The sequence below is a fragment of the Salmo salar genome, chromosome 08 (assembly GCF_965601325.2).
Source record: "Salmo salar chromosome 08, fSalSal1, whole genome shotgun sequence".
NCBI lineage: Eukaryota > Metazoa > Chordata > Actinopteri > Salmoniformes > Salmonidae > Salmo > Salmo salar.
In genome coordinates, this window is record NC_138298.1 from 3,577,427 (window position 1) to 3,600,192 (window position 22,766).

The 22,766-nt window shown below is 43.2% G+C and overlaps 59 non-coding genes across 59 annotated transcripts; all 59 read right to left on the reverse strand.

Moving 5' to 3' along the window:
- Positions 1 to 52: 52 nt before the first annotated feature.
- LOC145887634 (5S ribosomal RNA) lies at positions 53 to 171 on the reverse strand. Its single transcript, XR_014399225.1, has one exon. It is a non-coding gene; the product is annotated as a 5S ribosomal RNA (ribosomal RNA).
- A 409-nt stretch (positions 172 to 580) lies between these two features.
- On the reverse strand, positions 581 to 699 carry LOC145856552 (5S ribosomal RNA). Its single transcript, XR_014377443.1, has one exon. It is a non-coding gene; the product is annotated as a 5S ribosomal RNA (ribosomal RNA).
- Positions 700 to 838: 139 nt separating this feature from the next.
- LOC145884947 (5S ribosomal RNA) lies at positions 839 to 957 on the reverse strand. The gene has a single exon (XR_014396527.1). It is a non-coding gene; the product is annotated as a 5S ribosomal RNA (ribosomal RNA).
- A 409-nt stretch (positions 958 to 1,366) lies between these two features.
- On the reverse strand, positions 1,367 to 1,485 carry LOC145856553 (5S ribosomal RNA). The gene has a single exon (XR_014377444.1). It is a non-coding gene; the product is annotated as a 5S ribosomal RNA (ribosomal RNA).
- Positions 1,486 to 1,624: 139 nt separating this feature from the next.
- On the reverse strand, positions 1,625 to 1,743 carry LOC145881832 (5S ribosomal RNA). Its single transcript, XR_014393402.1, has one exon. It is a non-coding gene; the product is annotated as a 5S ribosomal RNA (ribosomal RNA).
- A 409-nt stretch (positions 1,744 to 2,152) lies between these two features.
- Positions 2,153 to 2,271, reverse strand: LOC145885945 (5S ribosomal RNA). The gene has a single exon (XR_014397529.1). It is a non-coding gene; the product is annotated as a 5S ribosomal RNA (ribosomal RNA).
- Positions 2,272 to 2,410: 139 nt separating this feature from the next.
- LOC145884948 (5S ribosomal RNA) lies at positions 2,411 to 2,529 on the reverse strand. The gene has a single exon (XR_014396528.1). It is a non-coding gene; the product is annotated as a 5S ribosomal RNA (ribosomal RNA).
- Positions 2,530 to 2,938: 409 nt separating this feature from the next.
- On the reverse strand, positions 2,939 to 3,057 carry LOC145856555 (5S ribosomal RNA). The gene has a single exon (XR_014377446.1). It is a non-coding gene; the product is annotated as a 5S ribosomal RNA (ribosomal RNA).
- A 409-nt stretch (positions 3,058 to 3,466) lies between these two features.
- On the reverse strand, positions 3,467 to 3,585 carry LOC145885946 (5S ribosomal RNA). Its single transcript, XR_014397530.1, has one exon. It is a non-coding gene; the product is annotated as a 5S ribosomal RNA (ribosomal RNA).
- A 139-nt stretch (positions 3,586 to 3,724) lies between these two features.
- LOC145884949 (5S ribosomal RNA) lies at positions 3,725 to 3,843 on the reverse strand. Its single transcript, XR_014396529.1, has one exon. It is a non-coding gene; the product is annotated as a 5S ribosomal RNA (ribosomal RNA).
- Positions 3,844 to 4,252: 409 nt separating this feature from the next.
- Positions 4,253 to 4,371, reverse strand: LOC145856556 (5S ribosomal RNA). Its single transcript, XR_014377447.1, has one exon. It is a non-coding gene; the product is annotated as a 5S ribosomal RNA (ribosomal RNA).
- A 139-nt stretch (positions 4,372 to 4,510) lies between these two features.
- Positions 4,511 to 4,629, reverse strand: LOC145885947 (5S ribosomal RNA). The gene has a single exon (XR_014397531.1). It is a non-coding gene; the product is annotated as a 5S ribosomal RNA (ribosomal RNA).
- A 139-nt stretch (positions 4,630 to 4,768) lies between these two features.
- On the reverse strand, positions 4,769 to 4,887 carry LOC145884950 (5S ribosomal RNA). The gene has a single exon (XR_014396530.1). It is a non-coding gene; the product is annotated as a 5S ribosomal RNA (ribosomal RNA).
- Positions 4,888 to 5,296: 409 nt separating this feature from the next.
- LOC145882032 (5S ribosomal RNA) lies at positions 5,297 to 5,415 on the reverse strand. Its single transcript, XR_014393599.1, has one exon. It is a non-coding gene; the product is annotated as a 5S ribosomal RNA (ribosomal RNA).
- Positions 5,416 to 5,554: 139 nt separating this feature from the next.
- On the reverse strand, positions 5,555 to 5,673 carry LOC145881833 (5S ribosomal RNA). Its single transcript, XR_014393403.1, has one exon. It is a non-coding gene; the product is annotated as a 5S ribosomal RNA (ribosomal RNA).
- Positions 5,674 to 6,082: 409 nt separating this feature from the next.
- LOC145856557 (5S ribosomal RNA) lies at positions 6,083 to 6,201 on the reverse strand. Its single transcript, XR_014377448.1, has one exon. It is a non-coding gene; the product is annotated as a 5S ribosomal RNA (ribosomal RNA).
- A 139-nt stretch (positions 6,202 to 6,340) lies between these two features.
- LOC145856558 (5S ribosomal RNA) lies at positions 6,341 to 6,459 on the reverse strand. The gene has a single exon (XR_014377449.1). It is a non-coding gene; the product is annotated as a 5S ribosomal RNA (ribosomal RNA).
- Positions 6,460 to 6,868: 409 nt separating this feature from the next.
- LOC145856559 (5S ribosomal RNA) lies at positions 6,869 to 6,987 on the reverse strand. The gene has a single exon (XR_014377450.1). It is a non-coding gene; the product is annotated as a 5S ribosomal RNA (ribosomal RNA).
- A 139-nt stretch (positions 6,988 to 7,126) lies between these two features.
- Positions 7,127 to 7,245, reverse strand: LOC145887298 (5S ribosomal RNA). Its single transcript, XR_014398888.1, has one exon. It is a non-coding gene; the product is annotated as a 5S ribosomal RNA (ribosomal RNA).
- Positions 7,246 to 7,654: 409 nt separating this feature from the next.
- On the reverse strand, positions 7,655 to 7,773 carry LOC145856560 (5S ribosomal RNA). Its single transcript, XR_014377451.1, has one exon. It is a non-coding gene; the product is annotated as a 5S ribosomal RNA (ribosomal RNA).
- Positions 7,774 to 7,912: 139 nt separating this feature from the next.
- Positions 7,913 to 8,031, reverse strand: LOC145881834 (5S ribosomal RNA). Its single transcript, XR_014393404.1, has one exon. It is a non-coding gene; the product is annotated as a 5S ribosomal RNA (ribosomal RNA).
- A 409-nt stretch (positions 8,032 to 8,440) lies between these two features.
- On the reverse strand, positions 8,441 to 8,559 carry LOC145887246 (5S ribosomal RNA). Its single transcript, XR_014398835.1, has one exon. It is a non-coding gene; the product is annotated as a 5S ribosomal RNA (ribosomal RNA).
- Positions 8,560 to 8,698: 139 nt separating this feature from the next.
- On the reverse strand, positions 8,699 to 8,817 carry LOC145856561 (5S ribosomal RNA). Its single transcript, XR_014377452.1, has one exon. It is a non-coding gene; the product is annotated as a 5S ribosomal RNA (ribosomal RNA).
- A 409-nt stretch (positions 8,818 to 9,226) lies between these two features.
- On the reverse strand, positions 9,227 to 9,345 carry LOC145881642 (5S ribosomal RNA). Its single transcript, XR_014393215.1, has one exon. It is a non-coding gene; the product is annotated as a 5S ribosomal RNA (ribosomal RNA).
- Positions 9,346 to 9,484: 139 nt separating this feature from the next.
- LOC145856562 (5S ribosomal RNA) lies at positions 9,485 to 9,603 on the reverse strand. Its single transcript, XR_014377453.1, has one exon. It is a non-coding gene; the product is annotated as a 5S ribosomal RNA (ribosomal RNA).
- A 410-nt stretch (positions 9,604 to 10,013) lies between these two features.
- Positions 10,014 to 10,132, reverse strand: LOC145856563 (5S ribosomal RNA). Its single transcript, XR_014377454.1, has one exon. It is a non-coding gene; the product is annotated as a 5S ribosomal RNA (ribosomal RNA).
- Positions 10,133 to 10,541: 409 nt separating this feature from the next.
- LOC145856564 (5S ribosomal RNA) lies at positions 10,542 to 10,660 on the reverse strand. Its single transcript, XR_014377455.1, has one exon. It is a non-coding gene; the product is annotated as a 5S ribosomal RNA (ribosomal RNA).
- Positions 10,661 to 10,799: 139 nt separating this feature from the next.
- LOC145856566 (5S ribosomal RNA) lies at positions 10,800 to 10,918 on the reverse strand. The gene has a single exon (XR_014377457.1). It is a non-coding gene; the product is annotated as a 5S ribosomal RNA (ribosomal RNA).
- A 409-nt stretch (positions 10,919 to 11,327) lies between these two features.
- Positions 11,328 to 11,446, reverse strand: LOC145856567 (5S ribosomal RNA). The gene has a single exon (XR_014377458.1). It is a non-coding gene; the product is annotated as a 5S ribosomal RNA (ribosomal RNA).
- Positions 11,447 to 11,585: 139 nt separating this feature from the next.
- LOC145856568 (5S ribosomal RNA) lies at positions 11,586 to 11,704 on the reverse strand. The gene has a single exon (XR_014377459.1). It is a non-coding gene; the product is annotated as a 5S ribosomal RNA (ribosomal RNA).
- Positions 11,705 to 11,843: 139 nt separating this feature from the next.
- Positions 11,844 to 11,962, reverse strand: LOC145856569 (5S ribosomal RNA). Its single transcript, XR_014377460.1, has one exon. It is a non-coding gene; the product is annotated as a 5S ribosomal RNA (ribosomal RNA).
- Positions 11,963 to 12,371: 409 nt separating this feature from the next.
- LOC145856570 (5S ribosomal RNA) lies at positions 12,372 to 12,490 on the reverse strand. The gene has a single exon (XR_014377461.1). It is a non-coding gene; the product is annotated as a 5S ribosomal RNA (ribosomal RNA).
- Positions 12,491 to 12,629: 139 nt separating this feature from the next.
- Positions 12,630 to 12,748, reverse strand: LOC145856571 (5S ribosomal RNA). Its single transcript, XR_014377462.1, has one exon. It is a non-coding gene; the product is annotated as a 5S ribosomal RNA (ribosomal RNA).
- Positions 12,749 to 13,157: 409 nt separating this feature from the next.
- LOC145856572 (5S ribosomal RNA) lies at positions 13,158 to 13,276 on the reverse strand. The gene has a single exon (XR_014377463.1). It is a non-coding gene; the product is annotated as a 5S ribosomal RNA (ribosomal RNA).
- Positions 13,277 to 13,415: 139 nt separating this feature from the next.
- On the reverse strand, positions 13,416 to 13,534 carry LOC145856573 (5S ribosomal RNA). The gene has a single exon (XR_014377464.1). It is a non-coding gene; the product is annotated as a 5S ribosomal RNA (ribosomal RNA).
- A 409-nt stretch (positions 13,535 to 13,943) lies between these two features.
- LOC145856574 (5S ribosomal RNA) lies at positions 13,944 to 14,062 on the reverse strand. The gene has a single exon (XR_014377465.1). It is a non-coding gene; the product is annotated as a 5S ribosomal RNA (ribosomal RNA).
- Positions 14,063 to 14,201: 139 nt separating this feature from the next.
- On the reverse strand, positions 14,202 to 14,320 carry LOC145856575 (5S ribosomal RNA). The gene has a single exon (XR_014377466.1). It is a non-coding gene; the product is annotated as a 5S ribosomal RNA (ribosomal RNA).
- A 409-nt stretch (positions 14,321 to 14,729) lies between these two features.
- Positions 14,730 to 14,848, reverse strand: LOC145856577 (5S ribosomal RNA). The gene has a single exon (XR_014377468.1). It is a non-coding gene; the product is annotated as a 5S ribosomal RNA (ribosomal RNA).
- A 139-nt stretch (positions 14,849 to 14,987) lies between these two features.
- LOC145886711 (5S ribosomal RNA) lies at positions 14,988 to 15,106 on the reverse strand. The gene has a single exon (XR_014398296.1). It is a non-coding gene; the product is annotated as a 5S ribosomal RNA (ribosomal RNA).
- A 409-nt stretch (positions 15,107 to 15,515) lies between these two features.
- On the reverse strand, positions 15,516 to 15,634 carry LOC145856578 (5S ribosomal RNA). The gene has a single exon (XR_014377469.1). It is a non-coding gene; the product is annotated as a 5S ribosomal RNA (ribosomal RNA).
- A 139-nt stretch (positions 15,635 to 15,773) lies between these two features.
- LOC145856579 (5S ribosomal RNA) lies at positions 15,774 to 15,892 on the reverse strand. Its single transcript, XR_014377470.1, has one exon. It is a non-coding gene; the product is annotated as a 5S ribosomal RNA (ribosomal RNA).
- A 409-nt stretch (positions 15,893 to 16,301) lies between these two features.
- Positions 16,302 to 16,420, reverse strand: LOC145856580 (5S ribosomal RNA). The gene has a single exon (XR_014377471.1). It is a non-coding gene; the product is annotated as a 5S ribosomal RNA (ribosomal RNA).
- Positions 16,421 to 16,559: 139 nt separating this feature from the next.
- Positions 16,560 to 16,678, reverse strand: LOC145856581 (5S ribosomal RNA). The gene has a single exon (XR_014377472.1). It is a non-coding gene; the product is annotated as a 5S ribosomal RNA (ribosomal RNA).
- Positions 16,679 to 17,087: 409 nt separating this feature from the next.
- LOC145856582 (5S ribosomal RNA) lies at positions 17,088 to 17,206 on the reverse strand. The gene has a single exon (XR_014377473.1). It is a non-coding gene; the product is annotated as a 5S ribosomal RNA (ribosomal RNA).
- Positions 17,207 to 17,345: 139 nt separating this feature from the next.
- Positions 17,346 to 17,464, reverse strand: LOC145857549 (5S ribosomal RNA). Its single transcript, XR_014378448.1, has one exon. It is a non-coding gene; the product is annotated as a 5S ribosomal RNA (ribosomal RNA).
- A 139-nt stretch (positions 17,465 to 17,603) lies between these two features.
- Positions 17,604 to 17,722, reverse strand: LOC145856583 (5S ribosomal RNA). Its single transcript, XR_014377474.1, has one exon. It is a non-coding gene; the product is annotated as a 5S ribosomal RNA (ribosomal RNA).
- Positions 17,723 to 18,131: 409 nt separating this feature from the next.
- On the reverse strand, positions 18,132 to 18,250 carry LOC145856584 (5S ribosomal RNA). The gene has a single exon (XR_014377475.1). It is a non-coding gene; the product is annotated as a 5S ribosomal RNA (ribosomal RNA).
- A 139-nt stretch (positions 18,251 to 18,389) lies between these two features.
- Positions 18,390 to 18,508, reverse strand: LOC145857550 (5S ribosomal RNA). The gene has a single exon (XR_014378449.1). It is a non-coding gene; the product is annotated as a 5S ribosomal RNA (ribosomal RNA).
- Positions 18,509 to 18,647: 139 nt separating this feature from the next.
- LOC145856585 (5S ribosomal RNA) lies at positions 18,648 to 18,766 on the reverse strand. Its single transcript, XR_014377476.1, has one exon. It is a non-coding gene; the product is annotated as a 5S ribosomal RNA (ribosomal RNA).
- A 409-nt stretch (positions 18,767 to 19,175) lies between these two features.
- LOC145856586 (5S ribosomal RNA) lies at positions 19,176 to 19,294 on the reverse strand. The gene has a single exon (XR_014377477.1). It is a non-coding gene; the product is annotated as a 5S ribosomal RNA (ribosomal RNA).
- A 139-nt stretch (positions 19,295 to 19,433) lies between these two features.
- Positions 19,434 to 19,552, reverse strand: LOC145856588 (5S ribosomal RNA). Its single transcript, XR_014377479.1, has one exon. It is a non-coding gene; the product is annotated as a 5S ribosomal RNA (ribosomal RNA).
- Positions 19,553 to 19,961: 409 nt separating this feature from the next.
- LOC145856589 (5S ribosomal RNA) lies at positions 19,962 to 20,080 on the reverse strand. Its single transcript, XR_014377480.1, has one exon. It is a non-coding gene; the product is annotated as a 5S ribosomal RNA (ribosomal RNA).
- A 139-nt stretch (positions 20,081 to 20,219) lies between these two features.
- Positions 20,220 to 20,338, reverse strand: LOC145856590 (5S ribosomal RNA). The gene has a single exon (XR_014377481.1). It is a non-coding gene; the product is annotated as a 5S ribosomal RNA (ribosomal RNA).
- A 139-nt stretch (positions 20,339 to 20,477) lies between these two features.
- LOC145856591 (5S ribosomal RNA) lies at positions 20,478 to 20,596 on the reverse strand. Its single transcript, XR_014377482.1, has one exon. It is a non-coding gene; the product is annotated as a 5S ribosomal RNA (ribosomal RNA).
- A 409-nt stretch (positions 20,597 to 21,005) lies between these two features.
- LOC145856592 (5S ribosomal RNA) lies at positions 21,006 to 21,124 on the reverse strand. The gene has a single exon (XR_014377483.1). It is a non-coding gene; the product is annotated as a 5S ribosomal RNA (ribosomal RNA).
- A 139-nt stretch (positions 21,125 to 21,263) lies between these two features.
- Positions 21,264 to 21,382, reverse strand: LOC145856593 (5S ribosomal RNA). The gene has a single exon (XR_014377484.1). It is a non-coding gene; the product is annotated as a 5S ribosomal RNA (ribosomal RNA).
- A 409-nt stretch (positions 21,383 to 21,791) lies between these two features.
- Positions 21,792 to 21,910, reverse strand: LOC145856594 (5S ribosomal RNA). Its single transcript, XR_014377485.1, has one exon. It is a non-coding gene; the product is annotated as a 5S ribosomal RNA (ribosomal RNA).
- A 409-nt stretch (positions 21,911 to 22,319) lies between these two features.
- LOC145856595 (5S ribosomal RNA) lies at positions 22,320 to 22,438 on the reverse strand. The gene has a single exon (XR_014377486.1). It is a non-coding gene; the product is annotated as a 5S ribosomal RNA (ribosomal RNA).
- A 139-nt stretch (positions 22,439 to 22,577) lies between these two features.
- On the reverse strand, positions 22,578 to 22,696 carry LOC145857551 (5S ribosomal RNA). The gene has a single exon (XR_014378450.1). It is a non-coding gene; the product is annotated as a 5S ribosomal RNA (ribosomal RNA).
- Between the last annotated feature and the right edge of the window lie 70 nt (positions 22,697 to 22,766).

Genomic DNA, 22,766 nt, shown 5'->3' on the forward strand with positions numbered 1-22,766 from the left:
CAAGGCAGTGTTGCTGATGAAATAGTGCAAGAGCACACCCTCGTGGACAAAATGCTTAGAGCACCTGGTATTCCCAGGCGGTCTCCCATCCAAGTACTAACCAGGCCCGACCCTGCTTAGCTTCCGAGATCAGACGAGATCGGGGGTACCCAGGCTGGTATGGCCGTAAGCGAGAAACAATCTCTTGCTACAACATATATAGTCAAAGTGAGTGTGATAAACAGACATTGCATTTTCACCAATTAGATAAGCAGCTTGAACTTTGTGTCACTGAAAAAGTAGAAGAAATTACAAACACTGTTCCCATCACTTTTTAGCACAGGTAGTTGGATAAAATACAAACTTTATTTCCTTTCATCATTTGAACAGGGCAAAGGAGCACAAAGCACACACAAGCTGCATTCAGCAACAATATTCTTGTTTGTCTTATAAATACAAGGCAGATGCTAATTGAAAACACAAGGAAATTTGATCCTATTAAAAAGGCAGGAAGCTGCATTTAGTCAATTCATCATTAAATGCTTACTACAAGGCAGTGTTGCTGATGAAATAGTGCAGGGGCACACCCTCGTGGACAAAATGCTTACAGCACCTGGTATTCCCAGGCGGTCTCCCATCCAAGTACTAACCAGGCCCGACCCTGCTTAGCTTCCGAGATCAGACGAGATCGGGCGTACCCAGGCTGGTATGGCCGTAAGCGAGAAACAATCTCTTGCTACAACATATATAGTCAAAGTGAGTCTGATAAAACAGACATTTAGTCAATTCATCATTAAATGCTTAATACAAGGCAGTGTTGCTGATGAAATAGTGCAAGAGCACACCCTCGTGGACAAAATGCTTACAGCACCTGGTATTCCCAGGCGGTCTCCCATCCAAGTACTAACCAGGCCCGACCCTGCTTAGCTTCCGAGATCAGACGAGGTCGGGCGTACCCAGGCTGGTATGGCCGTAAGCGAGAAACAATCTCTTGCTACAACCTATATAGTCAAAGTGAGGGTGATAAACAGACATTGCATTTTCACCAATTAGATAAGCAGCTTGAACTTTGTGTCACTGAAAAAGTAGAAGAAATTACAAACACTGTTCCCATCACTTTTTACCACAGGTAGTTGGATAAAATACAAACTTTATTTCCTTTCATCATTTGAACAGGGCAAAGGAGCACAAAGCACACACAAGCTGCATTCAGCAACAATATTCTTGTTTGTCTTATAAATACAAGGCAGATGCTAATTGAAAACACAAGGAAATTTGATCCTATTAAAAAGGCAGGAAGCTGCATTTAGTCAATTCATCATTAAATGCTTACTACAAGGCAGTGTTGCTGATGAAATAGTGCAGGGGCACACCCTCGTGGACAAAATGCTTACAGCACCTGGTATTCCCAGGCGGTCTCCCATCCAAGTACTAACCAGGCCCGACCCTGCTTAGCTTCCGAGATCAGACGAGATCGGGCGTACCCAGGCTGGTATGGCCGTAAGCGAGAAACAATCTCTTGCTACAACATATATAGTCAAAGTGAGTCTGATAAAACAGACATTTAGTCAATTCATCATTAAATGCTTAATACAAGGCAGTGTTGCTGATGAAATAGTGCAAGAGCACACCCTCGTGGACAAAATGCTTACAGCACCTGGTATTCCCAGGCGGTCTCCCATCCAAGTACTAACCAGGCCCGACCCTGCTTAGCTTCCGAGATCAGACGAGATCGGGGGTACCCAGGCTGGTATGGCCGTAAGCGAGAAACAATCTCTTGCTACAACATATATAGTCAAAGTGAGTGTGATAAACAGACATTGCATTTTCACCAATTAGATAAGCAGCTTGAACTTTGTGTCACTGAAAAAGTAGAAGAAATTACAAACACTGTTCCCATCACTTTTTAGCACAGGTAGTTGGATAAAATACAAACTTTATTTCCTTTCATCATTTGAACAGGGCAAAGGAGCACAAAGCACACACAAGCTGCATTCAGCAACAATATTCTTGTTTGTCTTATAAATACAAGGCAGATGCTAATTGAAAACACAAGGAAATTTGATCCTATTAAAAAGGCAGGAAGCTGCATTTAGTCAATTCATCATTAAATGCTTACTACAAGGCAGTGTTGCTGATGAAATAGTGCAGGGGCACACCCTCGTGGACAAAATGCTTACAGCACCTGGTATTCCCAGGCGGTCTCCCATCCAAGTACTAACCAGGCCCGACCCTGCTTAGCTTCCGAGATCAGACGAGATCGGGCGTACCCAGGCTGCTATGGCCGTAAGCGAGAAACAATCTCTTGCTACAACATATATAGTCAAAGTGAGTCTGATAAAACAGACATTTAGTCAATTCATCATTAAATGCTTAATACAAGGCAGTGTTGCTGATGAAATAGTGCAAGAGCACACCCTCGTGGACAAAATGCTTACAGCACCTGGTATTCCCAGGCGGTCTCCCATCCAAGTACTAACCAGGCCCGACCCTGCTTAGCTTCCGAGATCAGACGAGGTCGGGCGTACCCAGGCTGGTATGGCCGTAAGCGAGAAACAATCTCTTGCTACAACATATATAGTCAAAGTGAGGGTGATAAACAGACATTGCATTTTCACCAATTAGATAAGCAGCTTGAACTTTGTGTCACTGAAAAAGTAGAAGAAATTACAAACACTGTTCCCATCACTTTTTACCACAGGTAGTTGGATAAAATACAAACTTTATTTCCTTTCATCATTTGAACAGGGCAAAGGAGCACAAAGCACACACAAGCTGCATTCAGCAACAATATTCTTGTTTGTCTTATAAATACAAGGCAGATGCTAATTGAAAACACAAGGAAATTTGATCCTATTAAAAAGGCAGGAAGCTGCATTTAGTCAATTCATCATTAAATGCTTACTACAAGGCAGTGTTGCTGATGAAATAGTGCAGGGGCACACCCTCGTGGACAAAATGCTTACAGCACCTGGTATTCCCAGGCGGTCTCCCATCCAAGTACTAACCAGGCCCGACCCTGCTTAGCTTCCGAGATCAGACGAGATCGGGCGTACCCAGGCTGGTATGGCCGTAAGCGAGAAACAATCTCTTGCTACAACATATATAGTCAAAGTGAGTGTGATAAACAGACATTGCATTTTCACCAATTAGATAAGCAGCTTGAACTTTGTGTCACTGAAAAAGTAGAAGAAATTACAAACACTGTTCCCATCACTTTTTAGCACAGGTAGTTGGATAAAATACAAACTTTATTTCCTTTCATCATTTGAACAGGGCAAAGGAGCACAAAGCACACACAAGCTGCATTCAGCAACAATATTCTTGTTTGTCTTATAAATACAAGGCAGATGCTAATTGAAAACACAAGGAAATTTGATCCTATTAAAAAGGCAGGAAGCTGCATTTAGTCAATTCATCATTAAATGCTTACTACAAGGCAGTGTTGCTGATGAAATAGTGCAGGGGCACACCCTCGTGGACAAAATGCTTACAGCACCTGGTATTCCCAGGCGGTCTCCCATCCAAGTACTAACCAGGCCCGACCCTGCTTAGCTTCCGAGATCAGACGAGATCGGGCGTACCCAGGCTGCTATGGCCGTAAGCGAGAAACAATCTCTTGCTACAACATATATAGTCAAAGTGAGTCTGATAAAACAGACATTTAGTCAATTCATCATTAAATGCTTAATACAAGGCAGTGTTGCTGATGAAATAGTGCAAGAGCACACCCTCGTGGACAAAATGCTTACAGCACCTGGTATTCCCAGGCGGTCTCCCATCCAAGTACTAACCAGGCCCGACCCTGCTTAGCTTCCGAGATCAGACGAGGTCGGGCGTACCCAGGCTGGTATGGCCGTAAGCGAGAAACAATCTCTTGCTACAACATATATAGTCAAAGTGAGGGTGATAAACAGACATTGCATTTTCACCAATTAGATAAGCAGCTTGAACTTTGTGTCACTGAAAAAGTAGAAGAAATTACAAACACTGTTCCCATCACTTTTTACCACAGGTAGTTGGATAAAATACAAACTTTATTTCCTTTCATCATTTGAACAGGGCAAAGGAGCACAAAGCACACACAAGCTGCATTCAGCAACAATATTCTTGTTTGTCTTATAAATACAAGGCAGATGCTAATTGAAAACACAAGGAAATTTGATCCTATTAAAAAGGCAGGAAGCTGCATTTAGTCAATTCATCATTAAATGCTTACTACAAGGCAGTGTTGCTGATGAAATAGTGCAGGGGCACACCCTCGTGGACAAAATGCTTACAGCACCTGGTATTCCCAGGCGGTCTCCCATCCAAGTACTAACCAGGCCCGACCCTGCTTAGCTTCCGAGATCAGACGAGATCGGGCGTACCCAGGCTGGTATGGCCGTAAGCGAGAAACAATCTCTTGCTACAACATATATAGTCAAAGTGAGTCTGATAAAACAGACATTTAGTCAATTCATCATTAAATGCTTAATACAAGGCAGTGTTGCTGATGAAATAGTGCAGGGGCACACCCTCGTGGACAAAATGCTTACAGCACCTGGTATTCCCAGGCGGTCTCCCATCCAAGTACTAACCAGGCCCGACCCTGCTTAGCTTCCGAGATCAGACGAGATCGGGCGTACCCAGGCTGCTATGGCCGTAAGCGAGAAACAATCTCTTGCTACAACATATATAGTCAAAGTGAGTCTGATAAAACAGAGATTTAGTCAATTCATCATTAAATGCTTAATACAAGGCAGTGTTGCTGATGAAATAGTGCAAGAGCACACCCTCGTGGACAAAATGCTTACAGCACCTGGTATTCCCAGGCGGTCTCCCATCCAAGTACTAACCAGGCCCGACCCTGCTTAGCTTCCGAGATCAGACGAGGTCGGGCGTACCCAGGCTGGTATGGCCGTAAGCGAGAAACAATCTCTTGCTACAACATATATAGTCAAAGTGAGGGTGATAAACAGACATTGCATTTTCACCAATTAGATAAGCAGCTTGAACTTTGTGTCACTGAAAAAGTAGAAGAAATTACAAACACTGTTCCCATCACTTTTTACCACAGGTAGTTGGATAAAATACAAACTTTATTTCCTTTCATCATTTGAACAGGGCAAAGGAGCACAAAGCACACACAAGCTGCATTCAGCAACAATATTCTTGTTTGTCTTATAAATACAAGGCAGATGCTAATTGAAAACACAAGGAAATTTGATCCTATTAAAAAGGCAGGAAGCTGCATTTAGTCAATTCATCATTAAATGCTTACTACAAGGCAGTGTTGCTGATGAAATAGTGCAGGGGCACACCCTCGTGGACAAAATGCTTACAGCACCTGGTATTCCCAGGCGGTCTCCCATTCAAGTACTAACCAGGCCCGACCCTGCTTAGCTTCCGAGATCAGACGAGATCGGGCGTACCCAGGCTGGTATGGCCGTAAGCGAGAAACAATCTCTTGCTACAACATATATAGTCAAAGTGAGTCTGATAAAACAGACATTTAGTCAATTCATCATTAAATGCTTAATACAAGGCAGTGTTGCTGATGAAATAGTGCAAGAGCACACCCTCGTGGACAAAATGCTTACAGCACCTGGTATTCCCAGGCGGTCTCCCATCCAAGTACTAACCAGGCCCGACCCTGCTTAGCTTCCGAGATCAGACGAGATCGGGGGTACCCAGGCTGGTATGGCCGTAAGCGAGAAACAATCTCTTGCTACAACATATATAGTCAAAGTGAGTGTGATAAACAGACATTGCATTTTCACCAATTAGATAAGCAGCTTGAACTTTGTGTCACTGAAAAAGTAGAAGAAATTACAAACACTGTTCCCATCACTTTTTAGCACAGGTAGTTGGATAAAATACAAACTTTATTTCCTTTCATCATTTGAACAGGGCAAAGGAGCACAAAGCACACACAAGCTGCATTCAGCAACAATATTCTTGTTTGTCTTATAAATACAAGGCAGATGCTAATTGAAAACACAAGGAAATTTGATCCTATTAAAAAGGCAGGAAGCTGCATTTAGTCAATTCATCATTAAATGCTTACTACAAGGCAGTGTTGCTGATGAAATAGTGCAGGGGCACACCCTCGTGGACAAAATGCTTACAGCACCTGGTATTCCCAGGCGGTCTCCCATCCAAGTACTAACCAGGCCCGACCCTGCTTAGCTTCCGAGATCAGACGAGATCGGGCGTACCCAGGCTGGTATGGCCGTAAGCGAGAAACAATCTCTTGCTACAACATATATAGTCAAAGTGAGTCTGATAAAACAGACATTTAGTCAATTCATCATTAAATGCTTAATACAAGGCAGTGTTGCTGATGAAATAGTGCAAGAGCACACCCTCGTGGACAAAATGCTTACAGCACCTGGTATTCCCAGGCGGTCTCCCATCCAAGTACTAACCAGGCCCGACCCTGCTTAGCTTCCGAGATCAGACGAGATCGGGCGTACCCAGGCTGGTATGGCCGTAAGCGAGAAACAATCTCTTGCTACAACATATATAGTCAAAGTGAGGGTGATAAACAGACATTGCATTTTCACCAATTAGATAAGCAGCTTGAACTTTGTGTCACTGAAAAAGTAGAAGAAATTACAAACACTGTTCCCATCACTTTTTACCACAGGTAGTTGGATAAAATACAAACTTTATTTCCTTTCATCATTTGAACAGGGCAAAGGAGCACAAAGCACACACAAGCTGCATTCAGCAACAATATTCTTGTTTGTCTTATAAATACAAGGCAGATGCTAATTGAAAACACAAGGAAATTTGATCCTATTAAAAAGGCAGGAAGCTGCATTTAGTCAATTCATCATTAAATGCTTACTACAAGGCAGTGTTGCTGATGAAATAGTGCAGGGGCACACCCTCGTGGACAAAATGCTTACAGCACCTGGTATTCCCAGGCGGTCTCCCATCCAAGTACTAACCAGGCCCGACCCTGCTTAGCTTCCGAGATCAGACGAGATCGGGCGTACCCAGGCTGGTATGGCCGTAAGCGAGAAACAATCTCTTGCTACAACATATATAGTCAAAGTGAGTCTGATAAAACAGACATTTAGTCAATTCATCATTAAATGCTTAATACAAGGCAGTGTTGCTGATGAAATAGTGCAAGAGCACACCCTCGTGGACAAAATGCTTACAGCACCTGTTATTCCCAGGCGGTCTCCCATCCAAGTACTAACCAGGCCCGACCCTGCTTAGCTTCCGAGATCAGACGAGGTCGGGCGTACCCAGGCTGGTATGGCCGTAAGCGAGAAACAATCTCTTGCTACAACATATATAGTCAAAGTGAGGGTGATAAACAGACATTGCATTTTCACCAATTAGATAAGCAGCTTGAACTTTGTGTCACTGAAAAAGTAGAAGAAATTACAAACACTGTTCCCATCACTTTTTACCACAGGTAGTTGGATAAAATACAAACTTTATTTCCTTTCATCATTTGAACAGGGCAAAGGAGCACAAAGCACACACAAGCTGCATTCAGCAACAATATTCTTGTTTGTCTTATAAATACAAGGCAGATGCTAATTGAAAACACAAGGAAATTTGATCCTATTAAAAAGGCAGGAAGCTGCATTTAGTCAATTCATCATTAAATGCTTACTACAAGGCAGTGTTGCTGATGAAATAGTGCAGGGGCACACCCTCGTGGACAAAATGCTTACAGCACCTGGTATTCCCAGGCGGTCTCCCATCCAAGTACTAACCAGGCCCGACCCTGCTTAGCTTCCGAGATCAGACGAGATCGGGCGTACCCAGGCTGGTATGGCCGTAAGCGAGAAACAATCTCTTGCTACAACATATATAGTCAAAGTGAGTCTGATAAAACAGACATTTAGTCAATTCATCATTAAATGCTTAATACAAGGCAGTGTTGCTGATGAAATAGTGCAAGAGCACACCCTCGTGGACAAAATGCTTACAGCACCTGGTATTCCCAGGCGGTCTCCCATCCAAGTACTAACCAGGCCCGACCCTGCTTAGCTTCCGAGATCAGACGAGATCGGGGGTACCCAGGCTGGTATGGCCGTAAGCGAGAAACAATCTCTTGCTACAACATATATAGTCAAAGTGAGTGTGATAAACAGACATTGCATTTTCACCAATTAGATAAGCAGCTTGAACTTTGTGTCACTGAAAAAGTAGAAGAAATTACAAACACTGTTCCCATCACTTTTTAGCACAGGTAGTTGGATAAAATACAAACTTTATTTCCTTTCATCATTTGAACAGGGCAAAGGAGCACAAAGCACACACAAGCTGCATTCAGCAACAATATTCTTGTTTGTCTTATAAATACAAGGCAGATGCTAATTGAAAACACAAGGAAATTTGATCCTATTAAAAAGGCAGGAAGCTGCATTTAGTCAATTCATCATTAAATGCTTACTACAAGGCAGTGTTGCTGATGAAATAGTGCAGGGGCACACCCTCGTGGACAAAATGCTTACAGCACCTGGTATTCCCAGGCTGTCTCCCATCCAAGTACTAACCAGGCCCGACCCTGCTTAGCTTCCGAGATCAGACGAGATCGGGCGTACCCAGGCTGGTATGGCCGTAAGCGAGAAACAATCTCTTGCTACAACATATATAGTCAAAGTGAGTCTGATAAAACAGACATTTAGTCAATTCATCATTAAATGCTTAATACAAGGCAGTGTTGCTGATGAAATAGTGCAAGAGCACACCCTCGTGGACAAAATGCTTACAGCACCTGGTATTCCCAGGCGGTCTCCCATCCAAGTACTAACCAGGCCCGACCCTGCTTAGCTTCCGAGATCAGACGAGATCGGGCGTACCCAGGCTGGTATGGCCGTAAGCGAGAAACAATCTCTTGCTACAACATATATAGTCAAAGTGAGGGTGATAAACAGACATTGCATTTTCACCAATTAGATAAGCAGCTTGAACTTTGTGTCACTGAAAAAGTAGAAGAAATTACAAACACTGTTCCCATCACTTTTTACCACAGGTAGTTGGATAAAATACAAACTTTATTTCCTTTCATCATTTGAACAGGGCAAAGGAGCACAAAGCACACACAAGCTGCATTCAGCAACAATATTCTTGTTTGTCTTATAAATACAAGGCAGATGCTAATTGAAAACACAAGGAAATTTGATCCTATTAAAAAGGCAGGAAGCTGCATTTAGTCAATTCATCATTAAATGCTTACTACAAGGCAGTGTTGCTGATGAAATAGTGCAGGGGCACACCCTCGTGGACAAAATGCTTACAGCACCTGGTATTCCCAGGCGGTCTCCCATCCAAGTACTAACCAGGCCCGACCCTGCTTAGCTTCCGAGATCAGACGAGATCGGGCGTACCCAGGCAGGTATGGCCGTAAGCGAGAAACAATCTCTTGCTACAACATATATAGTCAAAGTGAGTCTGATAAAACAGACATTTAGTCAATTCATCATTAAATGCTTAATACAAGGCAGTGTTGCTGATGAAATAGTGCAAGAGCACACCCTCGTGGACAAAATGCTTACAGCACCTGGTATTCCCAGGCGGTCTCCCATCCAAGTACTAACCAGGCCCGACCCTGCTTAGCTTCCGAGATCAGACGAGATCGGGCGTACCCAGGCTGGTATGGCCGTAAGCGAGAAACAATCTCTTGCTACAACATATATAGTCAAAGTGAGTGTGATAAACAGACATTGCATTTTCACCAATTAGATAAGCAGCTTGAACTTTGTGTCACTGAAAAAGTAGAAGAAATTACAAACACTGTTCCCACTCCCTTTTTAGCACAGGTAGTTGGATAAAAAACAAACTTCATTTCCTTTCATCATTTGAACAGGGCAAAGGAGCACAAAGCACACACAAGCTGCATTCAGCAACAATATTCTTGTTTGTCTTATAAATACAAGGCAGATGCTAATTGAAAACACAAGGAAATTTGATCCTATTAAAAAGGCAGGAAGCTGCATTTAGTCAATTCATCATTAAATGCTTACTACAAGGCAGTGTTGCTGATGAAATAGTGCAGGGGCACACCCTCGTGGACAAAATGCTTACAGCACCTGGTATTCCCAGGCGGTCTCCCATCCAAGTACTAACCAGGCCCGACCCTGCTTAGCTTCCGAGATCAGACGAGATCGGGCGTACCCAGGCTGGTATGGCCGTAAGCGAGAAACAATCTCTTGCTACAACATATATAGTCAAAGTGAGGGTGATAAACAGACATTGCATTTTCACCAATTAGATAAGCAGCTTGAACTTTGTGTCACTGAAAAAGTAGAAGAAATTACAAACACTGTTCCCATCACTTTTTACCACAGGTAGTTGGATAAAATACAAACTTTATTTCCTTTCATCATTTGAACAGGGCAAAGGAGCACAAAGCACACACAAGCTGCATTCAGCAACAATATTCTTGTTTGTCTTATAAATACAAGGCAGATGCTAATTGAAAACACAAGGAAATTTGATCCTATTAAAAAGGCAGGAAGCTGCATTTAGTCAATTCATCATTAAATGCTTACTACAAGGCAGTGTTGCTGATGAAATAGTGCAGGGGCACACCCTCGTGGACAAAATGCTTACAGCACCTGGTATTCCCAGGCGGTCTCCCATCCAAGTACTAACCAGGCCCGACCCTGCTTAGCTTCCGAGATCAGACGAGATCGGGCGTACCCAGGCTGGTATGGCCGTAAGCGAGAAACAATCTCTTGCTACAACATATATAGTCAAAGTGAGTCTGATAAAACAGACATTCAGTCAATTCATCATTAAATGCTTAATACAAGGCAGTGTTGCTGATGAAATAGTGCAAGAGCACACCCTCGTGGACAAAATGCTTACAGCACCTGGTATTCCCAGGCGGTCTCCCATCCAAGTACTAACCAGGCCCGACCCTGCTTAGCTTCCGAGATCAGACGAGATCGGGCGTACCCAGGCTGGTATGGCCGTAAGCGAGAAACAATCTCTTGCTACAACATATATAGTCAAAGTGAGTGTGATAAACAGACATTGCATTTTCACCAATTAGATAAGCAGCTTGAACTTTGTGTCACTGAAAAAGTAGAAGAAATTACAAACACTGTTCCCATCACTTTTTAGCACAGGTAGTTGGATAAAATACAAACTTTATTTCCTTTCATCATTTGAACAGGGCAAAGGAGCACAAAGCACACACAAGCTGCATTCAGCAACAATATTCTTGTTTGTCTTATAAATACAAGGCAGATGCTAATTGAAAACACAAGGAAATTTGATCCTATTAAAAAGGCAGGAAGCTGCATTTAGTCAATTCATCATTAAATGCTTACTACAAGGCAGTGTTGCTGATGAAATAGTGCAGGGGCACACCCTCGTGGACAAAATGCTTACAGCACCTGGTATTCCCAGGCGGTCTCCCATCCAAGTACTAACCAGGCCCGACCCTGCTTAGCTTCCGAGATCAGACGAGATCGGGCGTACCCAGGCTGGTATGGCCGTAAGCGAGAAACAATCTCTTGCTACAACATATATAGTCAAAGTGAGTCTGATAAAACAGACATTTAGTCAATTCATCATTAAATGCTTAATACAAGCCAGTGTTGCTGATGAAATAGTGCAAGAGCACACCCTCGTGGACAAAATGCTTACAGCACCTGGTATTCCCAGGCGGTCTCCCATCCAAGTACTAACCAGGCCCGACCCTGCTTAGCTTCCGAGATCAGACGAGATCGGGCGTACCCAGGCTGGTATGGCCGTAAGCGAGAAACAATCTCTTGCTACAACATATATAGTCAAAGTGAGTCTGATAAAACAGACATTTAGTCAATTCATCATTAAATGCTTAATACAAGGCAGTGTTGCTGATGAAATAGTGCAAGAGCACACCCTCGTGGACAAAATGCTTACAGCACCTGGTATTCCCAGGCGGTCTCCCATCCAAGTACTAACCAGGCCCGACCCTGCTTAGCTTCCGAGATCAGACGAGATCGGGCGTACCCAGGCTGGTATGGCCGTAAGCGAGAAACAATCTCTTGCTACAACATATATAGTCAAAGTGAGTGTGATAAACAGACATTGCATTTTCACCAATTAGATAAGCAGCTTGAACTTTGTGTCACTGAAAAAGTAGAAGAAATTACAAACACTGTTCCCATCACTTTTTAGCACAGGTAGTTGGATAAAATACAAACTTTATTTCCTTTCATCATTTGAACAGGGCAAAGGAGCACAAAGCACACACAAGCTGCATTCAGCAACAATATTCTTGTTTGTCTTATAAATACAAGGCAGATGCTAATTGAAAACACAAGGAAATTTGATCCTATTAAAAAGGCAGGAAGCTGCATTTAGTCAATTCATCATTAAATGCTTACTACAAGGCAGTGTTGCTGATGAAATAGTGCAGGGGCACACCCTCGTGGACAAAATGCTTACAGCACCTGGTATTCCCAGGCGGTCTCCCATCCAAGTACTAACCAGGCCCGACCCTGCTTAGCTTCCGAGATCAGACGAGATCGGGCGTACCCAGGCTGGTATGGCCGTAAGCGAGAAACAATCTCTTGCTACAACATATATAGTCAAAGTGAGTCTGATAAAACAGACATTTAGTCAATTCATCATTAAATGCTTAATACAAGCCAGTGTTGCTGATGAAATAGTGCAAGAGCACACCCTCGTGGACAAAATGCTTACAGCACCTGGTATTCCCAGGCGGTCTCCCATCCAAGTACTAACCAGGCCCGACCCTGCTTAGCTTCCGAGATCAGACGAGATCGGGCGTACCCAGGCTGGTATGGCCGTAAGCGAGAAACAATCTCTTGCTACAACATATATAGTCAAAGTGAGTGTGATAAACAGACATTGCATTTTCACCAATTAGATAAGCAGCTTGAACTTTGTGTCACTGAAAAAGTAGAAGAAATTACAAACACTGTTCCCATCACTTTTTACCACAGGTAGTTGGATAAAATACAAACTTTATTTCCTTTCATCATTTGAACAGGGCAAAGGAGCACAAAGCACACACAAGCTGCATTCAGCAACAATATTCTTGTTTGTCTTATAAATACAAGGCAGATGCTAATTGAAAACACAAGGAAATTTGATCCTATTAAAAAGGCAGGAAGCTGCATTTAGTCAATTCATCATTAAATGCTTACTACAAGGCAGTGTTGCTGATGAAATAGTGCAGGGGCACACCCTCGTGGACAAAATGCTTACAGCACCTGGTATTCCCAGGCGGTCTCCCATCCAAGTACTAACCAGGCCCGACCCTGCTTAGCTTCCGAGATCAGACGAGATCGGGCGTACCCAGGCTGGTATGGCCGTAAGCGAGAAACAATCTCTTGCTACAACATATATAGTCAAAGTGAGTCTGATAAAACAGACATTTAGTCAATTCATCATTAAATGCTTAATACAAGGCAGTGTTGCTGATGAAATAGTGCAAGAGCACACCCTCGTGGACAAAATGCTTACAGCACCTGGTATTCCCAGGCGGTCTCCCATCCAAGTACTAACCAGGCCCGACCCTGCTTAGCTTCCGAGATCAGACGAGATCGGGCGTACCCAGGCTGGTATGGCCGTAAGCGAGAAACAATCTCTTGCTACAACATATATATTCAAAGTGAGTGTGATAAACAGACATTGCATTTTCACCAATTAGATAAGCAGCTTGAACTTTGTGTCACTGAAAAAGTAGAAGAAATTACAAACACTGTTCCCATCACTTTTTAGCACAGGTAGTTGGATAAAATACAAACTTTATTTCCTTTCATCATTTGAACAGGGCAAAGGAGCACAAAGCACACACAAGCTGCATTCAGCAACAATATTCTTGTTTGTCTTATAAATACAAGGCAGATGCTAATTGAAAACACAAGGAAATTTGATCCTATTAAAAAGGCAGGAAGCTGCATTTAGTCAATTCATCATTAAATGCTTACTACAAGGCAGTGTTGCTGATGAAATAGTGCAGGGGCACACCCTCGTGGACAAAATGCTTACAGCACCTGGTATTCCCAGGCGGTCTCCCATCCAAGTACTAACCAGGCCCGACCCTGCTTAGCTTCCGAGATCAGACGAGATCGGGCGTACCCAGGCTGGTATGGCCGTAAGCGAGAAACAATCTCTTGCTACAACATATATAGTCAAAGTGAGTCTGATAAAACAGACATTTAGTCAATTCATCATTAAATGCTTAATACAAGCCAGTGTTGCTGATGAAATAGTGCAAGAGCACACCCTCGTGGACAAAATGCTTACAGCACCTGGTATTCCCAGGCGGTCTCCCATCCAAGTACTAACCAGGCCCGACCCTGCTTAGCTTCCGAGATCAGACGAGATCGGGCGTACCCAGGCTGGTATGGCCGTAAGCGAGAAACAATCTCTTGCTACAACATATATAGTCAAAGTGAGTGTGATAAACAGACATTGCATTTTCACCAATTAGATAAGCAGCTTGAACTTTGTGTCACTGAAAAAGTAGAAGAAATTACAAACACTGTTCCCATCACTTTTTAGCACAGGTAGTTGGATAAAATACAAACTTTATTTCCTTTCATCATTTGAACAGGGCAAAGGAGCACAAAGCACACACAAGCTGCATTCAGCAACAATATTCTTGTTTGTCTTATAAATACAAGGCAGATGCTAATTGAAAACACAAGGAAATTTGATCCTATTAAAAAGGCAGGAAGCTGCATTTAGTCAATTCATCATTAAATGCTTACTACAAGGCAGTGTTGCTGATGAAATAGTGCAGGGGCACACCCTCGTGGACAAAATGCTTACAGCACCTGGTATTCCCAGGCGGTCTCCCATCCAAGTACTAACCAGGCCCGACCCTGCTTAGCTTCCGAGATCAGACGAGATCGGGCGTACCCAGGCTGGTATGGCCGTAAGCGAGAAACAATCTCTTGCTACAACATATATAGTCAAAGTGAGTCTGATAAAACAGACATTTAGTCAATTCATCATTAAATGCTTAATACAAGCCAGTGTTGCTGATGAAATAGTGCAAGAGCACACCCTCGTGGACAAAATGCTTACAGCACCTGGTATTCCCAGGCGGTCTCCAATCCAAGTACTAACCAGGCCCGACCCTGCTTAGCTTCCGAGATCAGACGAGATCGGGCGTACCCAGGCTGGTATGGCCGTAAGCGAGAAACAATCTCTTGCTACAACATATATAGTCAAAGTGAGTGTGATAAACAGACATTGCATTTTCACCAATTAGATAAGCAGCTTGAACTTTGTGTCACTGAAAAAGTAGAAGAAATTACAAACACTGTTCCCATCACTTTTTAGCACAGGTAGTTGGATAAAATACAAACTTTATTTCCTTTCATCATTTGAACAGGGCAAAGGAGCACAAAGCACACACAAGCTGCATTCAGCAACAATATTCTTGTTTGTCTTATAAATACAAGGCAGATGCTAATTGAAAACACAAGGAAATTTGATCCTATTAAAAAGGCAGGAAGCTGCATTTAGTCAATTCATCATTAAATGCTTACTACAAGGCAGTGTTGCTGATGAAATAGTGCAGGGGCACACCCTCGTGGACAAAATGCTTACAGCACCTGGTATTCCCAGGCGGTCTCCCATCCAAGTACTAACCAGGCCCGACCCTGCTTAGCTTCCGAGATCAGACGAGATCGGGCGTACCCAGGCTGGTATGGCCGTAAGCGAGAAACAATCTCTTGCTACAACATATATAGTCAAAGTGAGTCTGATAAAACAGACATTTAGTCAATTCATCATTAAATGCTTAATACAAGGCAGTGTTGCTGATGAAATAGTGCAAGAGCACACCCTCGTGGACAAAATGCTTACAGCACCTGGTATTCCCAGGCGGTCTCCCATCCAAGTACTAACCAGGCCCGACCCTGCTTAGCTTCCGAGATCAGACGAGATCGGGCGTACCCAGGCTGGTATGGCCGTAAGCGAGAAACAATCTCTTGCTACAACATATATAGTCAAAGTGAGTGTGATAAACAGACATTGCATTTTCACCAATTAGATAAGCAGCTTGAACTTTGTGTCACTGAAAAAGTAGAAGAAATTACAAACACTGTTCCCATCACTTTTTACCACAGGTAGTTGGATAAAATACAAACTTTATTTCCTTTCATCATTTGAACAGGGCAAAGGAGCACAAAGCACACACAAGCTGCATTCAGCAACAATATTCTTGTTTGTCTTATAAATACAAGGCAGATGCTAATTGAAAACACAAGGAAATTTGATCCTATTAAAAAGGCAGGAAGCTGCATTTAGTCAATTCATCATTAAATGCTTACTACAAGGCAGTGTTGCTGATGAAATAGTGCAGGGGCACACCCTCGTGGACAAAATGCTTACAGCACCTGGTATTCCCAGGCGGTCTCCCATCCAAGTACTAACCAGGCCCGACCCTGCTTAGCTTCCGAGATCAGACGAGATCGGGCGTACCCAGGCTGGTATGGCCGTAAGCGAGAAACAATCTCTTGCTACAACATATATAGTCAAAGTGAGTCTGATAAAACAGACATTTAGTCAATTCATCATTAAATGCTTAATACAAGGCAGTGTTGCTGATGAAATAGTGCAAGAGCACACCCTCGTGGACAAAATGCTTACAGCACCTGGTATTCCCAGGCGGTCTCCCATCCAAGTACTAACCAGGCCCGACCCTGCTTAGCTTCCGAGATCAGACGAGATCGGGCGTACCCAGGCTGGTATGGCCGTAAGCGAGAAACAATCTCTTGCTACAACATATATAGTCAAAGTGAGTGTGATAAACAGACATTGCATTTTCACCAATTAGATAAGCAGCTTGAACTTTGTGTCACTGAAAAAGTAGAAGAAATTACAAACACTGTTCCCATCACTTTTTACCACAGGTAGTTGGATAAAATACAAACTTTATTTCTTTTCATCATTTGAACAGGGCAAAGGAGCACAAAGCACACACAAGCTGCATTCAGCAACAATATTCTTGTTTGTCTTATAAATACAAGGCAGATGCTAATTGAAAACACAAGGAAATTTGATCCTATTAAAAAGGCAGGAAGCTGCATTTAGTCAATTCATCATTAAATGCTTACTACAAGGCAGTGTTGCTGATGAAATAGTGCAGGGGCACACCCTCGTGGACAAAATGCTTACAGCACCTGGTATTCCCAGGCGGTCTCCCATCCAAGTACTAACCAGGCCCGACCCTGCTTAGCTTCCGAGATCAGACGAGATCGGGCGTACCCAGGCTGGTATGGCCGTAAGCGAGAAACAATCTCTTGCTACAACATATATAGTCAAAGTGAGTCTGATAAAACAGACATTTAGTCAATTCATCATTAAATGCTTAATACAAGGCAGTGTTGCTGATGAAATAGTGCAAGAGCACACCCTCGTGGACAAAATGCTTACAGCACCAGGTATTCCCAGGCGGTCTCCCATCCAAGTACTAACCAGGCCCGACCCTGCTTAGCTTCCGAGATCAGACGAGATCGGGCGTACCCAGGCTGGTATGGCCGTAAGCGAGAAACAATCTCTTGCTACAACATATATAGTCAAAGTGAGTCTGATAAAACAGACATTTAGTCAATTCATCATTAAATGCTTAATACAAGGCAGTGTTGCTGATGAAATAGTGCAAGAGCACACCCTCGTGGACAAAATGCTTACAGCACCTGGTATTCCCAGGCGGTCTCCCATCCAAGTACTAACCAGGCCCGACCCTGCTTAGCTTCCGAGATCAGACGAGATCGGGCGTACCCAGGCTGGTATGGCCGTAAGCGAGAAACAATCTCTTGCTACAACATATATAGTCAAAGTGAGTGTGATAAACAGACATTGCATTTTCACCAATTAGATAAGCAGCTTGAACTTTGTGTCACTGAAAAAGTAGAAGAAATTACAAACACTGTTCCCATCACTTTTTAGCACAGGTAGTTGGATAAAATACAAACTTTATTTCCTTTCATCATTTGAACAGGGCAAAGGAGCACAAAGCACACACAAGCTGCATTCAGCAACAATATTCTTGTTTGTCTTATAAATACAAGGCAGATGCTAATTGAAAACACAAGGAAATTTGATCCTATTAAAAAGGCAGGAAGCTGCATTTAGTCAATTCATCATTAAATGCTTACTACAAGGCAGTGTTGCTGATGAAATAGTGCAGGGGCACACCCTCGTGGACAAAATGCTTACAGCACCTGGTATTCCCAGGCGGTCTCCCATCCAAGTACTAACCAGGCCCGACCCTGCTTAGCTTCCGAGATCAGACGAGATCGGGCGTACCCAGGCTGGTATGGCCGTAAGCGAGAAACAATCTCTTGCTACAACATATATAGTCAAAGTGAGTCTGATAAAACAGACATTTAGTCAATTCATCATTAAATGCTTAATACAAGGCAGTGTTGCTGATGAAATAGTGCAAGAGCACACCCTCGTGGACAAAATGCTTACAGCACCAGGTATTCCCAGGCGGTCTCCCATCCAAGTACTAACCAGGCCCGACCCTGCTTAGCTTCCGAGATCAGACGAGATCGGGCGTACCCAGGCTGGTATGGCCGTAAGCGAGAAACAATCTCTTGCTACAACATATATAGTCAAAGTGAGTCTGATAAAACAGACATTTAGTCAATTCATCATTAAATGCTTAATACAAGGCAGTGTTGCTGATGAAATAGTGCAAGAGCACACCCTCGTGGACAAAATGCTTACAGCACCTGGTATTCCCAGGCGGTCTCCCATCCAAGTACTAACCAGGCCCGACCCTGCTTAGCTTCCGAGATCAGACGAGATCGGGCGTACCCAGGCTGGTATGGCCGTAAGCGAGAAACAATCTCTTGCTACAACATATATAGTCAAAGTGAGTGTGATAAACAGACATTGCATTTTCACCAATTAGATAAGCAGCTTGAACTTTGTGTCACTGAAAAAGTAGAAGAAATTACAAACACTGTTCCCATCACTTTTTAGCACAGGTAGTTGGATAAAATACAAACTTTATTTCCTTTCATCATTTGAACAGGGCAAAGGAGCACAAAGCACACACAAGCTGCATTCAGCAACAATATTCTTGTTTGTCTTATAAATACAAGGCAGATGCTAATTGAAAACACAAGGAAATTTGATCCTATTAAAAAGGCAGGAAGCTGCATTTAGTCAATTCATCATTAAATGCTTACTACAAGGCAGTGTTGCTGATGAAATAGTGCAGGGGCACACCCTCGTGGACAAAATGCTTACAGCACCTGGTATTCCCAGGCGGTCTCCCATCCAAGTACTAACCAGGCCCGACCCTGCTTAGCTTCCGAGATCAGACGAGATCGGGCGTACCCAGGCTGGTATGGCCGTAAGCGAGAAACAATCTCTTGCTACAACATATATAGTCAAAGTGAGTCTGATAAAACAGACATTTAGTCAATTCATCATTAAATGCTTAATACAAGGCAGTGTTGCTGATGAAATAGTGCAAGAGCACACCCTCGTGGACAAAATGCTTACAGCACCTGGTATTCCCAGGCGGTCTCCCATCCAAGTACTAACCAGGCCCGACCCTGCTTAGCTTCCGAGATCAGACGAGATCGGGCGTACCCAGGCTGGTATGGCCGTAAGCGAGAAACAATCTCTTGCTACAACATATATAGTCAAAGTGAGTGTGATAAACAGACATTGCATTTTCACCAATTAGATAAGCAGCTTGAACTTTGTGTCACTGAAAAAGTAGAAGAAATTACAAACACTGTTCCCATCACTTTTTAGCACAGGTAGTTGGATAAAATACAAACTTTATTTCCTTTCATCATTTGAACAGGGCAAAGGAGCACAAAGCACACACAAGCTGCATTCAGCAACAATATTCTTGTTTGTCTTATAAATACAAGGCAGATGCTAATTGAAAACACAAGGAAATTTGATCCTATTAAAAAGGCAGGAAGCTGCATTTAGTCAATTCATCATTAAATGCTTACTACAAGGCAGTGTTGCTGATGAAATAGTGCAGGGGCACACCCTCGTGGACAAAATGCTTACAGCACCTGGTATTCCCAGGCGGTCTCCCATCCAAGTACTAACCAGGCCCGACCCTGCTTAGCTTCCGAGATCAGACGAGATCGGGCGTACCCAGGCTGGTATGGCCGTAAGCGAGAAACAATCTCTTGCTACAACATATATAGTCAAAGTGAGTCTGATAAAACAGACATTTAGTCAATTCATCATTAAATGCTTAATACAAGGCAGTGTTGCTGATGAAATAGTGCAAGAGCACACCCTCGTGGACAAAATGCTTACAGCACCTGGTATTCCCAGGCGGTCTCCCATCCAAGTACTAACCAGGCCCGACCCTGCTTAGCTTCCGAGATCAGACGAGATCGGGCGTACCCAGGCTGGTATGGCCGTAAGCGAGAAACAATCTCTTGCTACAACATATATAGTCAAAGTGAGTCTGATAAAACAGACATTTAGTCAATTCATCATTAAATGCTTAATACAAGGCAGTGTTGCTGATGAAATAGTGCAAGAGCACACCCTCGTGGACAAAATGCTTACAGCACCTGGTATTCCCAGGCGGTCTCCCATCCAAGTACTAACCAGGCCCGACCCTGCTTAGCTTCCGAGATCAGACGAGATCGGGCGTACCCAGGCTGGTATGGCCGTAAGCGAGAAACAATCTCTTGCTACAACATATATAGTCAAAGTGAGTGTGATAAACAGACATTGCATTTTCACCAATTAGATAAGCAGCTTGAACTTTGTGTCACTGAAAAAGTAGAAGAAATTACAAACACTGTTCCCATCACTTTTTAGCACAGGTAGTTGGATAAAATACAAACTTTATTTCCTTTCATCATTTGAACAGGGCAAAGGAGCACAAAGCACACACAAGCTGCATTCAGCAACAATATTCTTGTTTGTCTTATAAATACAAGGCAGATGCTAATTGAAAACACAAGGAAATTTGATCCTATTAAAAAGGCAGGAAGCTGCATTTAGTCAATTCATCATTAAATGCTTACTACAAGGCAGTGTTGCTGATGAAATAGTGCAGGGGCACACCCTCGTGGACAAAATGCTTACAGCACCTGGTATTCCCAGGCGGTCTCCCATCCAAGTACTAACCAGGCCCGACCCTGCTTAGCTTCCGAGATCAGACGAGATCGGGCGTACCCAGGCTGGTATGGCCGTAAGCGAGAAACAATCTCTTGCTACAACATATATAGTCAAAGTGAGTCTGATAAAACAGACATTTAGTCAATTCATCATTAAATGCTTAATACAAGCCAGTGTTGCTGATGAAATAGTGCAAGAGCACACCCTCGTGGACAAAATGCTTACAGCACCTGGTATTCCCAGGCGGTCTCCCATCCAAGTACTAACCAGGCCCGACCCTGCTTAGCTTCCGAGATCAGACGAGATCGGGCGTACCCAGGCTGGTATGGCCGTAAGCGAGAAACAATCTCTTGCTACAACATATATAGTCAAAGTGAGTGTGATAAACAGACATTGCATTTTCACCAATTAGATAAGCAGCTTGAACTTTGTGTCACTGAAAAAGTAGAAGAAATTACAAACACTGTTCCCATCACTTTTTAGCACAGGTAGTTGGATAAAATACAAACTTTATTTCCTTTCATCATTTGAACAGGGCAAAGGAGCACAAAGCACACACAAGCTGCATTCAGCAACAATATTCTTGTTTGTCTTATAAATACAAGGCAGATGCTAATTGAAAACACAAGGAAATTTGATCCTATTAAAAAGGCAGGAAGCTGCATTTAGTCAATTCATCATTAAATGCTTACTACAAGGCAGTGTTGCTGATGAAATAGTGCAGGGGCACACCCTCGTGGACAAAATGCTTACAGCACCTGGTATTCCCAGGCGGTCTCCCATCCAAGTACTAACCAGGCCCGACCCTGCTTAGCTTCCGAGATCAGACGAGATCGGGCGTACCCAGGCTGGTATGGCCGTAAGCGAGAAACAATCTCTTGCTATAACATATATAGTCAAAGTGAGTGTGATAAACAGACATTGCATTTTCACCAATTAGATAAGCAGCTTGAACTTTGTGTCACTGAAAAAGTAGAAGAAATTACAAACACTGTTCCCATCACTTTTTACCACAGGTAGTTGGATAAAATACAAACTTTATTTCTTTTCATCATTTGAACAGGGCAAAGGAGCACAAAGCACACACAAGCTGCATTCAGCAACAATATTCTTGTTTGTCTTATAAATACAAGGCAGATGCTAATTGAAAACACAAGGAAATTTGATCCTATTAAAAAGGCAGGAAGCTGCATTTAGTCAATTCATCATTAAATGCTTACTACAAGGCAGTGTTGCTGATGAAATAGTGCAGGGGCACACCCTCGTGGACAAAATGCTTACAGCACCTGGTATTCCCAGGCGGTCTCCCATCCAAGTACTAACCAGGCCCGACCCTGCTTAGCTTCCGAGATCAGACGAGATCGGGCGTACCCAGGCTGGTATGGCCGTAAGCGAGAAACAATCTCTTGCTACAACATATATAGTCAAAGTGAGTCTGATAAAACAGACATTTAGTCAATTCATCATTAAATGCTTAATACAAGGCAGTGTTGCTGATGAAATAGTGCAAGAGCACACCCTCGTGGACAAAATGCTTACAGCACCAGGTATTCCCAGGCGGTCTCCCATCCAAGTACTAACCAGGCCCGACCCTGCTTAGCTTCCGAGATCAGACGAGATCGGGCGTACCCAGGCTGGTATGGCCGTAAGCGAGAAACAATCTCTTGCTACAACATATATAGTCAAAGTGAGTCTGATAAAACAGACATTTAGTCAATTCA